Source organism: Haliotis cracherodii, unplaced genomic scaffold (genome assembly GCF_022045235.1).
Source record: "Haliotis cracherodii isolate W230 unplaced genomic scaffold, xgHalCrac1.p SCAF_14, whole genome shotgun sequence".
Taxonomy (NCBI): domain Eukaryota; kingdom Metazoa; phylum Mollusca; class Gastropoda; order Lepetellida; family Haliotidae; genus Haliotis; species Haliotis cracherodii.
This window is the reverse complement of record NW_027266269.1, coordinates 39,627,331-39,645,218: the sequence shown is the minus strand read 5'-3', so window position 1 is coordinate 39,645,218 and position 17,888 is coordinate 39,627,331. Positions and strand designations below refer to the sequence as shown.

Sequence of the window (17,888 nt, the reverse complement as noted above, 5' to 3'; positions counted from 1 at the left end):
TATAGAAGCTGGCATTTCCCTAATAACGAGCTTGTCATTCTTATAAAAGCCCCTCTGTTCTCAGATCTGAGCAAAGTCAGTTTCTAACGCTGTCGCTTATTAGGAAACCGAGCAAAAGCAATGGAAAATGGGAAAATAGTAAAACTTACCCTATATTTCAAATCAAACTTGTTGATAAGAATCGTTTACAATAAGGGGCGATATGTACGATATTAACCCTTAATGTAACAAAATATGATTTTTTTTACATTAAGGGTTGCGGGGTGTTACTCTTAATATAATTTATTTCTTCTTACAGTAAGAGTATTGTCTTAATTAAGGCTTGTAACATACCATAACATCACGGGGAATGCTAGTCGAGCATACACCACTCTAAGGGAGGTAATTTGTTGTGGTAGGTGCATAGCATAGTGTCACATAATTACAAGTCAATACAACAAGGACATAAATAAACACAAGCCTCGCTGTGGTTGTTGTATGCACCGAACACCTACACTGTCGATCGGGTGATCTACGCCAACATGTAAGTACAACCAGATTTCTGTCAAGCCTCAAGACTTCCTGCGTTAATGAAAACAATCGACATTAAAAGTTAATGGACATCTAAATACACGTATGTAGTGTTGTCTATATTTAGAGTGATCTCCACCAGGTCAGATTAAACCGAAACCAGATGTACATTGTAGTATCCGCCATCTTTGCTACACATTTGGATTGAAATGTGACGAATAAAAATCCACCTCGGTTGTTAACATAGAATCTGAGCACTATCAAATTACTTAGTAGCATCTTTTTCTAGAATTCAATTACGGGCAGTTCAAGGATTTTAAACTAAATTGTGAGTGTTTTATATTGTTCACTTATAATAGTTGACTCTGTGTGTGTGTGTGTGTGTGTGTGTGAGAGAGAGAGAGATAGATAGATAGAGAGAGAGAGAGAGAGAGAGAGAGAGAGAGAGACGGAGAGAAAGACACACGGAGACAGACAGAGGCTAATAGGGACTCTGCTCTGTGTTGCTCATCACGCCGAAGCTCCGGATACGATTCCCGGTTTGACGCCTGTATTATCTAGATTACGGGGGTGTGGTGGTGGTGCACAGCAAAAAAAATGCAGTTTCCGGTATCCGGATACCTGCCGGATACCACCGGACACTTACCCAAAACGCGTCCGGGTATCCGGTGGCAGATACCAGGCCGGATACCAGATCCGTGGTATCCGGCATGGACACCTCACCTGAAAGTATGCCACCTGGAATCCGGGTATCCGGCACCGGATACCTCACCGGATACCTCAATCTGGGTGTCCAAGGATCCGGCACCGGATACCAAGGATCCGGCACCGGATACCTCATTCTGAGTTTCCAAAAACATGTCACAATTTGGGGGTGCATTTTGTTCAATTAAGTGTGAAACACCTAAATATATATTGGAAACTAACCATGAAAATTGAACATTGCTGAAGGAATCCGGCAGGTATCCGGCAGGTATCCGGATGCAATTTTTCGAGATGTCTTAATCCTGGTAAATGATGTTAGCCTGGGCATATCAGATAGCTGTAGTAACATTCTGTGTCATTTTAGTTGTAAATATCCCCTTAAAGTTGAGATCTATGGGCATGTACTTTTGGAGAAGACAATTTTTTCAATCTTTTTAGATGTTAAGCTGTTTAATGAACAAACATCAGTTCTAATACATGTATGATGATACCCTTAAATTTCATGTTCAGACTTCCAGATTGTTCTGAGTGAAAGTATAAACTCATCGACTGTGTGCTCACTTTGGCCTTTGGTCCTAGTGAGATGATAATATGATTATTTGTAAAGGTACAAGTACTTGTTACGAGCATACCAGCTTCATTTAAGTTTTGAAACACAATATGCCTCACTCTGAGGGTGACATGTACCAGATTTCATCACACTACAGAGAGCTGTTCCTCAGTTACTGTGAACATTTTTACTGAAAGACATTGAAAGCTAATTTGACCTTCAATATCAGTTGCGACTATTTCAAAAACAATTGTAAATTGCTTCATTCAGTATAACATTGACAAACATATGACAATGATATACAACTATATGTATAAGAGTTATTTAGACTTCTGCAGGAAAAGGCACATTAGAGAACAAGAGTCATCAGAAAGATGACATAACCCCCCGGCAGCTGTCTGTAAAGTAACCACTAGTAAATGTGCAATTCTGTATGTAATGAGTCAACAGTTTAAAGTTCTTTAAGAAGCATACATTGTTTATCCACAAAAGATCCACCATGGTCGCATCCATATGAATGCCAAGTTTCGATCAAATACATTGAATGGTTTTCGAATTCTGCCCCAGAAACGAACCTCATCCCCAATTGAATCTATGTCCAACTTCATTCCATAAAAATTTAAAAAAATAAAAATTAGAAAAATCCCAAAATATCAAAAGGCATCACTTCAGTATGTGCCTGATAGCTTTGCCAAGTTTCGATCAAATACACTGAATGGTTTTTGAATTCTGCCCCGGAAACGAACCCCATCCCCAATTGAGTCTATGTCCAACGTCATTCCATAAAAAAAAAAAAAAAATTTTTTTTAGAAAAATCCCAAAATATCGAAAGGCACCACTTCAGTATGTGCCTGATAGATTTGCCAAGTTTCGATCAAATACACTGAATGGTTTGGGAATCCTTCCCCTGGAAAAGGAAATGATTACGGATGGACGGACGGACAGACAGACTGGCTGATCGCTACATCACCCCGTATTATATGCCGGGGGGATAAAAAGTAAGTGTATGACCTGTTGCCAACTTCTATCCCTGCCCTAAGGAAGAGTTTGGCCATTAACAATTTTTTTGTCTGGCTATGACATTGACCTTTGACATAGCAGATCAATGTGTTATTCCAAAGATGTCCAAGCAATGCATGGTTTCATCCGATAACTATGGCTATCAAAGTGAGGCAAAATATTGGAAAATCCCCATTTACACACCTGGCTAAAGAAACATAAACAACAAACAAATTATCAATTTCTTTTATTTATATGCCTATATCACACACTGAACATTGTTCACATGATGGTTCCTGATGCAGTATGCAATTTCCTCCTATTCTTCAATACTCATAACAGAGTGGGATAACTGTTCGCTTGAAAGCATAAGCAGACCATGCTCACCAGTTCAGAGTTACTTGCCCTCAAATATCCTTTCCCTTCTATATTGCCATGGAAAAACAGGAACCAGGATGAGGGGAGGCCAGATCGGCTCTATCCCTGTTGCATTGTGTTAGTAGAATTGTGAAAATTCTATTTGGTGTTTGGGTCCACATTTATAGACAAGTAGTCGCAAACATCATTCCTTTCAAGTGATTACCACATGGCCAAAGACAATAATTTCTTCAACGTCCTTGAAGGGTCCCACTCCGACTTGGCATTGGCTGGTCTTCTCACATTAGCCAGACCAGCCTGTGTGAGTGTGTCCCAGTGTCAATTGGGATATAACTTCTTGGTAGGCCCCCATTGAAATAACAGGATTCTCCTCATCACTGTCTGCCTATCACTTCTGATATCTGGAAGGGTCCTTCCAGACTGTCAACCAGTCATCCGGGTATCTCAAGCTGGACTTCAGTTTCTGCAAAATTATGTATAAAGATTGTAGCAATAAAAAAGAATCGTTGCAACATGTACTTACAGATAAAAGGCAGCAAATTCACTTAATTTATCGTCTTTGAGTTTTGTTATATACCAAACATTTGAGATATATATTGTTCCATGCTGATGAGTTGAAACAATCATTAACTGACATCTCTTAAAAATGCTTGCCATACAAGCCAAAGTAATAGATGAGGTAGCAAGTGGGCTCATTGATCGCTCGTAATCGTACCCAATAACGTGGGATGTTGTCCATAACAGTCATCATCGGTGCGTCTTGATCGAGCTCATAACTGGTTTGCCTAGTTGAGATTTGAGATTTGATTATTTATAATCCTTGTCATTTAGCTGAACTATTGTTGGATGTGGTGTTAAATGAGTGAAATGGGAAGAAAGCCCGAAGTGATGCAGGTCTTACATGTTTACCACTTTGATGAAACCCACAAGCAAGTGTATGATGCTACCCTCGATTCAATCCCACGACCATTGGTTTCTGTCAAGCCCAAGAGATGCAACTATGCACAGCAAGTTGTGGTGCCTTTGATAATTAGGCCATCCATGCCAACAGGTGATAAAGAACAAGCAAACTGAAGAAATATTTGCAGAATAGCTACATGAACATGATGAACCAAACAGAATAATTTCAAATATTTACCACTCACTGCTACTCTTCTCTTGTTCCTCATTGCTTCCCTTTTTCCATTGATGCTGTGCAGATGACTGACTCATTCATTTATCCAGACATTCTGCAAAAATAAGTAGCATTCACATTACAGAAATATATTATTTAATTATGAAGCTTATACAAAACAAGGACATAACAGTGTAATTATAAAAATATGTTAAGCGTAAAAAAAGTAAAGTCTTTGGTGGCCATTATTGTAAATTATAGTCTGTATTAGCATCCCACAAAAGTTTAGAGTTAATAATCGTTCCTAGATCTTTGTACATTTCTTCATTATCTATAAAAAGCTGATCTAATTTGGATCATCTTGTTTTGACCACAAATCCATTACGCCCCTTATGCAAATCCTTGTCGTCATAACAAACAGTTGACCATAATACTAAAAAAAGGACCCTTGGCGTTTACAGTAAAGTATGTAGAGCAGGAAAATATCTAAATCAATCCATTCCATAAGATCTCTGCACGGAAATCATAAGGTCACGAAGCCCTGCTACGTACCTGGCATCCGCATTTGCTGCCAATCGCCTTTCCAAATACTGTTGACTTCCGCGTTGTGGATGGCTCAGAGGAACTTCGGCCGGCATTTCCGTGGTGGAGGTGAATGAGAACAATCTATCGATACACGAGGTAAGCTTATCGTAATCAAGCATCACGGTGTATATCTATACACGAGGTTTGTTTACATCCATGTTCTAAAATGGCGCCCTGGACCGCAGGGGAATATGGGTAAATTGGCTTGTTCCGGGTTAACACAAAGCTGGGCCCCCGTCTCTAATATCACAATATTGTTTGGCGCAAGTTGACGACGCGCATAGGGAGCCGGGAACTAGTTTAACACGACATAAGCTAGTTCCCGGCTCTCTATGCGCGTCGTCAACTTGCGCCAAGTTATATTAGAGACGAGGCCCAGCTTATACACTGAACACAATCGGTCATTTCGTCAAAACTGGCCAAATATTGAGATTGCAGCTGAGGTAATGCTGGCAGCTGAAGTGACACATTAAGGTAAGGAATATGTGAATATTACAATGATCACGTATTAAAGTAATTTACCACATGTAAGCCTGTCACATGTGACACATTAACTTTCATAACCAACATGTAAGTAAATGTATCAGGATATAATTATATTTTTATATAACAAGTAGCCTGTCTATCATATGTTAGTATATGCTTATGTATATAATGAAGAAATATGTTTACTTTAACTGGATAATTTGTATGCTAATGTGACTCACTGTCTTATTTCATATACTCCCTTTACTCTGTGAGATGATTAATAGCCTCAACATATTTTTCCAGATGTGAAGAATCAAGAACAGCTTTAATGACAGGGAAGTTTTGCATCAGAGATCATCGTGAAGTGGAAGATAAGACATTTTAAGGGTATGAACATTTTCACTTGAACTAGCTGAACAATAACCATGATGACAACTTTATCATGGGGGAATTTTGGGTGGTGGGGTAGCCTAGTGGTTGAAGCGTTCACTCTTGACCCATGCAGGTTTGATTCCTGCCACATAGCTGCGATATTGCTGAGTGTGGCGTTAAACATCAAACAAAGCTAACAGCCGCATACATACTCACATGGGGATTCCAGGTTGAAGTTAGTCCCCATCAACATGATCAACCTATGCTAGTTGTAAGAGATAACTTAATGGATCGGCTGATCAGGCTCGCTGACTTGGTTGATCCATGTCATTGTATCCCAATTGTGTGGATGGATGCTCATGATGTCAATCACTGGATAGTCTGGTCCAGACTTGATTATTTACAGACCGCCGTCATTTAGCTGGAATATGGCTGAGTACAGAGTTAAACAACAAACACCAACATGATTCTACAACCTGCTCTTGTGGATACCATTTTGAGGATCCTACACATAACTTCTTTTCGGGTCTTAACTATTGCAATATGTTCTACTACATGTGTTTTAAACATATATTTATTTCATTGGCTTATCTAAATGATGCTCAAATACAAAATAATTATTAATAAAATACTAATTCTATACTATTGCAAACTATCAGTTGAGCAATAATGTAATCATCTGATTATAATTAGATAATGAAGGAGAAGTCCATATTGATTAAATCTACCAGATTCTGAGATAAATGCACGTATTGATTGATTTATTTCAATGTTTTCCTGTACATAATTTTCAACAATTCCATATAAAGCTTTCTTATATCCATGCTGTATAATAATACCTATTATTTCTAATAATAGCATAATTTGGACACACAAATAAGTAATGAATGGTATTTTTATAACAGGTGCCACACGTGCGGGATAGGTCATTTCACATGAATCATTTTTATGTGAATTTAAATCACTACAAGCTGATCTGAGTCCTGAAAGGATATGCCTTCGATTCTGTGAAAATGGAAATGCTTAAACATCTCCCAATATTAACCATGCTATTACAGAATCTGTTCACTTGTTTGTGTATGTAAAATATTTTTTCAACGATTACATCCATCTAATGATTGTTTGTATGTGTGCTGTGCCAGTAGAGGTATATATGTACAAGCATGTGCATACGCGTATAAAAATTATGTATGTTTGGCTAGGTACCAGTATATGAATTAGTTGTTTTGTGCGACTTGTATATTAGCATCATCATAGTTTCAACAGACAGTTTATGTATATCAAATGTTAAATGTCTTTGTAGGGAGAATTGCATATCAAAACTGTCATTATTTTATTACTTATGAGTAGAACTTTTTAAGTATCTGGCAAGATACATTTCCTTGGTCCACAGAAACATGTTACTAGTAAACTGTAAACTGACTTGTCAGTGTGGTTGGAAACTAACTAAGCCGTCACTACTCAATTAAGTAATTAACAGATAATTGCAAGTGATAATACCCACCTGACACTAATTGCCCTGTTAATCCCTAATCCACCATGAGTTGACATTGAGTTCATCTTGCTAATGAGCTGTTGTGAGCGTAACAAGATGATAAACATCAAAGGTGGGGCAGGCTTTGATCAAGTGTTCTGTAGAAGAGATTATGTCATTTGTTTAATGTTTATTTAGGATTAGCTACATCCCTTGATCCTACCAAGACCATACTTGAGATTATCAGACAGTTTGTCTGGATACAACCTGATGTCTCAACTGTACTTATTGGATTCTGCCTTGTAGCAAACTATGTGTGTGACAAGGACTTTGACCACTCTGTGCAGATGCATAACAATGCACTTGGGGTATGATTCAATTATGTCACACAAGTCAAAGATGGGTTCCACTGTATTTAGAAACAGACGATAGATGCAATACTGTGTAACTTTATAACAATCAAACGAGTATTCAAATAGGAATACACATATATTTACAATGACCCTTGAAAAGTTCCAAAACCAAATAGAACTACTTAAATTATGATTACACTTGACCAATATATTTGGCAGCTTTTCCCGTTATTGTTAATCTTAATTAAAGATAGGATAAATGATAAAAATATGATAATGATTTTACTCATGACTAATCATGGGCGGATACAGCTTTTTTACAGCTATTTATTGTCTTTGGTGGAAATTTATACAGAAATAAAGATTTATTTTCGAAATAAAAAGTGGGGTGCGCACCACAGCAACCCCCCCTCTGTATCCGCCCATGCTATTGCCAGCAGCCGAAATAAGGTCCCCCAAATGTAATATACATAGTTTTTAGTCGATTGTTCAGGTGGTTCTTTTCAGTTGATTTTTTGTATCAGTGTCTATTTTGGCCTACCAATTAATGGTAGATATTAATTATCAATAATAAGTGAGATAATTATTTTCAATGTGGCTCCCATTGCAACTGAAGCAAGGAACGATTCAAATTAAGCCTGATTCAGCTGCTACATTTATATGTCCTTGCTTCTCTAATCAGTAATTCAATCAGTTGTATAGTGACTTGATATTTGGAGAAAATATCTGTTGTATGAAATCCTAATGTTACTTACTTTTGTATTTGAGATGATATTTGTATTTGGTAGCCTAGTGGGTAATGCGTTCTCCGAAGCACTGGGTTCTGTTCCCCACATGGGTACTGTGTGAAAAGCCCATTTCTGGTGTCCCCGCAGATATATTGCTGGAATATTGCTAAAAGCTGTGTGGAACTATACTAACTTGCACACTCATTATATAATATTTTGAGATCACTTACATTACTTGTGTGATTGAAAGTTTTGATAATTATGAATACCGTATTCGACAGAATAAGCGCCCAGGGCGCTCTCAAAATTTCCTGCTTTATGCTGGCAGCCTGAAATGTTAATGTACGACAAATATATTTTTCCAGAATGAAATTCCCCATAATTAAGGGTGCATATCACACACGAATGAGTATTATATGCAAATAAATAAGTCTTGTATACATTGATCAATTGGAAAGGGTGCTATTTGGGATTGTTAACGAGACAATATTTTAGCAAATATTCCCGTGGGCGCTTATTAGAGCGAGGCGCTTATTACATCAAATACGGTAGTTCTGTTTTATGTATAAGAACCTATTTTATGCAATTTGCATTGCCTTGTTTAACCTTCCTTATGTTTTGATGTAATGCAAACATTTGAGAAAAAATCAGGTGAGCCTGCCTTATGGCACTACAGGAATTGTTTTCAGAAGATCAATTACAATTTTGTATTTTCTGTAAAATTTACTGTTTGCTATGGCTTTTTTACATTGATTAACATTGTTTGGTTAACAGTTGCTTGATAAACTGTCATTACCTTACTCATTGAGAAACCAACTTTTTACCCTTTGTCAATATATGTGTGTTTCTTATATTTTTAATAACAAGATCTTAAAGATGTTATAAATTGTTTCAGGCACCTGGATTTCACAATGACACCAGATCAGACAAGTCATACAAAGGACTCTCAGGGTGATGAATAATCCTCCCCAGAACAACTAGCAGGTTCACCTCAGAAAGTGATGATTCTGAATGACTAATGCCACATCAGTGTGATTCTGTAGGTTGTTTTATTACGACATTAATCAAGTCTAAAGGAATTAATACCACAGCAGTGAGACTATGTTTATGTGGTGTACACTGACGCTGACTATACAAATCTGAATGACTTTTGTGGTTTACTGCACAAACATAATTGACTTTAGATATTCTTCTCCCTTGAAATTCTTCTGAGATTTGACCGATTTGTTTATTTAGAAAATGGCATTGAAGCATCTGTTTCTGTTTTTGAATGTTCTTGCAAACACCTTTGGTTACTGAACCAATGAAATGTCATAAAATCAATAAATATGATTTGTTATCTTAACAAATTTTTTTGTTTTGCTTCTTTAAAGAAATATGATATTGATCATTCATAACATAGGTGCTAACATATATCAAATATACTAATGCCCTGAATGTTTTCCAACAATTAATACAGCTCACTGAATGAAGTTTTTAGTTCCATGTCAGTAGAAAAATTACATTGATGTTTTTATGTACCGGTACTTTATTAGGTGTTTTCTGTGGATGCACCCATTTGGGTTAATGATATTCTGTTTCAAACTTCAATGAAACTCGTCTGTCAAGATGTAACAAGTACTGATACAGTTCCAAAATAATCTTTTAATCTCACCAGGAACAAAGGCCCAAGTGAGCACATAGCCAATGACTTTCATTTGTTTTGTCAGAGTGAATATGGTGTCATGTCACTTTATGAGCAAAATTCCAACAATATCATGATGGGTGACACCAAGCAATGTACCGATGTGGTGAATCGAGCGCTTCAACCACGAGAAGCTAGAACAAACTGGGAATATGAAGATGAAATGTAAGGATACCATCATACCAGGACTGAATGCTTTTCATTTAATACGCTGAACATCTAAAATGAAATATATATGAATTTGAAAAATGTTTTCACCAAAAGTACCTGCCCATAGATCTCAACTTTAAGGGGATATTTACAACCAAAATAACACAGAATATTACTACAGCTATCTGCTATGCCCAGGCTAACATTATTTACTAGGAGAAAGACATCTCGAAAAATTGCATCCGGATACCTGCCGGATACCTGCCGGATACCTTCAGCAATGTTCAATTTTCATGGTTAGTTTCCAATATATTTTTAGGTGTTTCACACTTAATTGAACAAAATGCACCCCCCAAATTGTGACATGTTTTTGGAAACTCAGAATGAGGTATCCGGTGCCGGATCCCTGGACACCCAGATTGAGGTATCCGGTGAGGTATCCGGTGCCGGATACCCGGATTCCAGGTGGCATACTTTCAGGTGAGGTGTCCATGCCGGATACCACGGATCTGGTATCCGGCAAGGTTTCTGCCACCGGATACCCGGACGCGTTTTGGGTAAGTGTCCGGTGGTATCCGGCAGGTATCCGGATACCGGAAACTGCATTTTTTTTGCTGTGGTGGTGGTTTTGGTGGTGGTGGGGGGGGGGGGGGGGGGGGGAGTGATTATCACATGAATCTTAACCTCCATTTGGGTTAGGTGATTCCTCTGTAATTAGCATTTGGAAAGTATCAAGTATCTGCTAGTTGTATAAGATTGTTTTGCCTTTGAATGGTCGTATCGAGGATATAGCTGCAGAGGTGACAATGATAGATTATCGGGTGTTGATGCATGTTACAGTGCCTCCATGGGTTATCTCTCTTTCGTTGGGCAGACAGTTGTTGGACAGTGGAGTAGGGGGTTAATTGGGGCAAAACCCACAGCTATAATGGAACAGTCCTGCTCAGCACTGATTAAATATAAAAAAAATATAATATTCATATCATTTACATTTTATAGTGCTATGAATGATACTCGCATTATCTATGAGATGATATCAAATAATATTTAACACTTAACACTTTGTTGAGTATAGACCTACGGGTCAATCCATATTATTCATCTGAGGTACCAGTATGATGCCAGTGTGATGCCAGTACGATACCAGTATGATGCCAGTATGATAGCAGTATGATGCCGTGCTGTGCACTCGACCAGAAACGTTGTTGTTTTAAGGTGTCTGACAACTGGCTGTCTAACAAACGGGAGATACTCCTCCATGGCATGGATCGTCGGCCCTTGTGCATTCAGATACTGGGTGTCCTGGCCGCCGCGATATAGCTTAGGACGTGCAGAGAGTGTGTTTGTTGTTCGGCGCCGCTCTCAGCAATAGTCCATCTATTTGAAGGCACTTTATATATAATTCAGTCTGAACCAGACAGTCATTGACACCATAAGCATCAATCCACGCAATGAGGAAACGAAGGCATGGAATCAGCCAAGTCAGCGAATCTGACCATCCGATCCCGTTAGTCGTCTCTTACGAGAAGCACGGGTTGCTGAAGACTTATTCAATCTATATACGGCACAGGAGGAGCAACAGGTTCTATGTTCTTACCCGGCATTCCCACGGGTCTGGACAATCGGGGGGCGGTCGGGTAGCCTAGTGGTTAAAGCTCGTCACGCCGAAGACCCGGGTTCGATTCCCGACATGGGTACAATATGTGAAGCCCATTTCTGGTGTCCCCCGCCGTGATATTGCTGGAAAATTGCTAAAAGCGGCGTAAAACCATACTCACTCACTCACTCTGGACAATCGGGGGTGAAATAAGTTTCACGTTCTCTGAAGCGACACAGGATTTCGTGTTAAGATTATAAACATGAGAACATTTCGTTTCAGAATCACTCCCACTGAAAGGACACGCATCAGCGGAACGGGTCATACCGACATCCTGTATATTTCCCATCTGTGACTGTCCTAAACAGTGAAATGAACTGTGAACATGGTGGAAACTCCAAAATATGTCACAATTCGAGGGTAGGTATTTTTCTATCAATGAAAAGTTTTACATAAGTCATAATCAATTCCAATAATTGTCAATAATGACAACTTGTTTTTTGCAAGTTGAAGAACTCAAGTACTTATTTTACTTTAAGGTCACACTTGTGATGGATGTGAACGTGTCCGTGCGTCATTACCGGAGTCGGATGTGTATATAGATGAAGGACTGACATACCCAATACCTTTCTGCATACATTTTGATGTGACTTTAGTGAACCCCCCTGCCACCAAACCTACATCAAATGAACGTCGTCAACAACGCCGCACTGCTACCGATAGCCTTGCAGTCCTCGTGTCTGCTGTTGGAAACTCCGGGGGAGGTGCTGTGTTGGTTCACATTGGCCGGGTGTCCCCGGATGATACATACCATGGCTACTTTGATGAAATGGTTGACGAAAAACTGCATGGTCTTATTGAAAATGGCACCTTGTTTTCAAATGCATACAAAAAGATTTGGCTTGAAAGCCTTGATACCACTTATAGGGGATATTTGTTGTTAGTTGTAGCGCAAGGCCAGCCCTTTGTCACTGCAAATCTTAATACGGCAATTACCCTTGACGACAGAATACTACAAGCCACAGGAACAGTTGTAAGAACTATTTTACAGAATAAAAATGAATTTGCCAGTAAACTAAACTTAAGTCGCCCCAAACCTGACAACGAAACGTTTAATATCCAGACAAAGCGGTTCCAACCAAAAATCCCATTGCCTGAAACATCGGCCCTCACTGATTACATATGGCAGACTTTACGCCTTAGAGAATATCTGAGTGCCTTTGCCAAATGCAGTGACGGAGGATCATTTTATGTGGGAATTGAGGAACAAGAAACCGAGAGTGACGGTTATAAAACGAAGGTCTTGTCTGAAAAGGGCATTGACATTTCGTTCCTAGCAACCCCGCAACAAATAAATATCTGCAAGGACCAACTGAAACGTCGGTGTGTGGACGAAATGCTCTTCTGTACATATGAAGGACATTTTGAACGCCCGAAAGAAACATCCTTTCACATAAGTTTTCGTGACCTGGGAAATTCAAGGTACATCTTGGAAGTTGCAGTGTGTTTCTTGCCGGGCATCCTGTTTTATGACCCCAAGGGACCAAGAGCTTATTACTGGGACCTCCAAAGCAATACACCCAAACGGATTACCGAAGAAGAGTGGTACCGAAGGATTCTGGGGAATTAAGTAAGTAGAATACAATTATGTAGGTAAATGAACTTTATATATATATATATATATATATATATATATATATATATATATATATATATATATATATATATATATATATATATATATATATATATATATATATATATATATATATAAATCTATATATCTATCTATCTATCTATATATATATATATATATATATATATATGCACACACACGAAATATGTGTAATATATATACATATACATTTCACACACACACATATATATATACATAGAATTTCATTGCTCTCTCTCTCTCGCTCTCTCTCTCTCACGCTTTCTCTCTGTGTATATTTATTGTATATATGTCAAATTATGCTAGAGCATAATGAACCTTCAATGTTTTCTTAATACACCAATAGCGTGTATTATTTCATGTTGCCTTTAGCCTTCAGTGAAGATTTGTTTTTGATAACCCAAGTGAGAAATATTGACCACAATGAATAGTTGTAATCCCCCAATAATCTATAACTATAACGACACGTACAACGACACGCCGGTGTTAATGGAGTACGTTGTCAGGACAGCGAGTGAACCCACACAACAATGTATTGATATGGTTGGTCCAAAAGTGAACAATAAAAGCGTGATGTGCGCCATTGTTGAAAGTGATTGGTCCAAATGTGAACAATAAAAAGGTGATGTCTGCCACCGTCGGTATGAGTGGTCCAAAAGTGAACAATAAAGGCGTGATGTCTGCCATCGTTAATATAATTGGTCCAAAAGTGAAAATAAAAGCGTGATGTCTACCATTGTTAATATAATTGGTCCAAAAGTGAAAATAAAAGCGTTATGTCTGCCATCGTTGATATAATTGGTCCAGAAGTGAAAATAAAAGCGTGATGTCTACCATCGTTAATATAATTGGTCCAAAAGTGAAAACAAAATCGTGATGTCTACCATCGTTAATATGATTGGTCATGATACTACAACCTTAACAAAATACTACAACCTTAACATGATACTTCAGCCTTAACATGATACTACAGCCTTAACATGATACTACAACCTTAACAGTATAAAACAACCTTAACATGATACTACAACCTTAACAGTATACAACAACCTTAACATGATACTACAACATTAACATGATACTACAAACTTAACATGATACTACAACCTTAACATGATACTACAACCTTAACATGATACTACAACCTTTACATGGTACTACAACCTTAACAGTATAAAACAACCTTAACATGATACTACAACCTTAACAGTATACAACAACCTTAACATGATACTACAACCTTAACATGATACTACAATATTAACGGTTTAATACAACCTTAACATGATACTACAACCTTAACAGTATACAACAACCTTAAAATGATACTACAACATTAACATCATACTACAAACTTAACATGATACTACAACCTTAACATGATACTACAACCTTAAAATGATACTACAACCTTTACATGATACTACAACCTTAACAGTATAAAACAACCTTAACATGATACTACAACATTAACATGATACTACAACCTTAACATGATACTACAACCTTAACGGTATAATACAGCCTTAACATGATCCTACAACCTTAACATGATACTACAACCTTCACATGATACTACAACCTTAACATGATACTACAACCTTAACATGATACTACAACCTTAACAGTATACAACAACCTTAACATGATACTACAACATTAACATCATACTACAAACTTAACATGATACTACAACCTTAACATGATACTACAACCTTAAAATGATACTACAACCTTTACATGATACTACAACCTTAACAGTATAAAACAACCTTAACATGATACTACAACATTAACATGATACTACAACCTTAACATGATACTACAACCTTAACGGTATAATACAGCCTTAACATGATCCTACAACCTTAACATGATACTACAACCTTCACATGATACTACAACCTTAACATGATACTACAACCTTAACATGATACTACAACCTTAACAGTATAGAACAACCTTAACATGATACTACAACCTTAAAATGTTATACAACCTTAACATGATACTACAGCCTTAACATGATACTACAACCTTAACATGATAATACAACCTTAACATGATACTACAACCTTAACAGTATACAACAACCTTAACATAATACTACAACCTTAACATGATACTACAACCTTCACATGATACTACAACTTTAACATGATACTACAACCTTTACAGTATACAACAACATTAACATGATACTAGAACCTTAACAGTATACTGCAAACTTAACATGATACTACAACCTTAACATGATACTACAACCTTAACATGATACTACAACCTTAACAGTATAGAACAACCTTAACATGATACTACAACCTTAAAATGTTATACAACCTTAACATGATACTACAGCCTTAACATGATACTACAACCTTAACATGATACTACAAACATAACATGATACTACATCCTTAACAGTATACTACAACCTTAACATGATGCTACAACCTTAACATGATACTATAACCTTTACATGATACTACAACCTTAACAGTATACAACAACCTTAACATGATACTACAACCTTAACATGATATTACAGCCTTAACATGATACTACAAACTTAACATGATAATACAACCTTAACATGATATAAAACCTTAACATGATACAACAACCTTAATAGTATACAACAACCTTAACATGATACTACAACCTTATGATGATACTACAAACTTAACAGTATTCTAGAAACATAACATGATACTACAACCATAAGATAATACAACAATCTTAACAGTATACTACAACCTTAACATGATACTACAACCTTAACATGACACTACAACCTTAACATGATACTATAACCTCAGGGGGCACGGGTGGCCCAGTCGTCTAAGGCGCCGCGATTTGCTGTGCAGAGTTGCGTCCCTTGGACACGCCAGAAACCTATGATTGTGGGTTCGAATCCCGTTTCGCCCCGATTATGTTTCTAGGTTTCTCAGCACCATACCCGTGCTCGTGGGTTTCACCGAAGTGGTAAACGTCTGAGACCTGCATCACTTCGAGCTTTCCTCCCACACTAAGCTGACACGCCGTGATATAACTGGAATACTGTCAAAAGCGGCGTTAAACCCAACTCACTCACTCACTCACTACTATAACCTCACCATGATACTACAACCTTAACAGTATACAACAACCTTAACATGATACTATAACCTTAACATGAATCTACACCCTTAACATGATACTACAGCCTTAATATGATACCACAACCTTAACATATACTACAAACTTAACATGATACTACAATCTTACCATGATACTACAACCTTAACAGTACAAAAAAACATTCACATGATCCTACAACCTTAACATGATACTACAATCTTACCATGATACTACAACCTTAACATGATACTACAACCTTAACAGTATACTACAGCCTTAACATGATACTACAACTTTAACGGTATAATACAACCTTAACAGTATCCTACAACCTTAACATGATACTACAACCTTAACATGATACTACAACCTTAACAGTATACAAGAACCTTAACATGATACTACAACCTTAACGGTATAATACAGCCTTAACATGATACTACAACCTTTACATCATACTACAATCTTAACATCGTACTACAACATTAACACGATACTACAACCTTAACATGATACTACAAAATTAACGGAATAATACAGCCTGAACATGAACCTACAACCTTAACATCATACTACAACCTTAACATCATACTACAACCTTAACATGATACTAGAACCTTAACATGATACTACAACCTTAACATGATACTACAACCTTAACATGATTCCACAACCTTAACATATACTACAAACTTAACATGATACTACAATCTTACCATGATACTACAACCTTAACAGTACAAAAAAACATTCACATGATCCTACAACCTTAACATGATACTACAATCTTACCATGATACTACAACCTTAACATGATACTACAACCTTAACAGTATACTACAGCCTTAACATGATACTACAACTTTAACGGTATAATACAACCTTAACAGTATCCTACAACCTTAACATGATACTACAACCTTAACATGATACTACAACCTTAACAGTATACAAGAACCTTAACATGATACTACAACCTTAACGGTATAATACAGCCTTAACATGATACTACAACCTTTACATAATACTACAATCTTAACATCGTACTACAACATTAACACGATACTACAACCTTAACATGATACTACAAAATTAACGGAATAATACAGCCTGAACATGAACCTACAACCTTAACATCATACTACAACCTTAACATCATACTACAACCTTAACATGATACTAGAACCTTAACATGATACTACAACCTTAACATGATACTACAACCTTAACATGATACTACAGCCTTAACAAGATAGTACAACCTTAACATGATACTACAACCTTAACAGTATACTACAACCTGAACATGATACTACAACTTTAAGCGTATACTGTAGCCTTAACATGATACCACAACTTTAACATTAAACTACAACCTTAAAATGATACTACAGTGTTACAATGATACTACAACCTTAACAGTATA

General features: G+C 37.2%; 2 long non-coding RNA genes and 1 pseudogene across 2 annotated transcripts; 2 read left to right on the top strand and 1 right to left on the bottom strand.

The window, feature by feature from the left end:
• The first annotated feature begins 469 nt into the window (after positions 1-469).
• LOC139460441 (uncharacterized) overlaps positions 470-17,888 on the top strand; it is a 49,517-nt pseudogene continuing 32,098 nt past the window's right edge.
• On the bottom strand, positions 2,634-5,037 carry LOC139461251 (uncharacterized). The gene is made up of 3 exons (XR_011652883.1): positions 4,809-5,037; positions 4,281-4,371; positions 2,634-3,605 (listed from the first exon to the last, which is right to left on the bottom strand). It is a non-coding gene; the product is annotated as an uncharacterized lncRNA (long non-coding RNA).
• Positions 5,188-9,572, top strand: LOC139461249 (uncharacterized). The gene is made up of 3 exons (XR_011652882.1): positions 5,188-5,315; positions 5,613-5,696; positions 9,132-9,572. It is a non-coding gene; the product is annotated as an uncharacterized lncRNA (long non-coding RNA).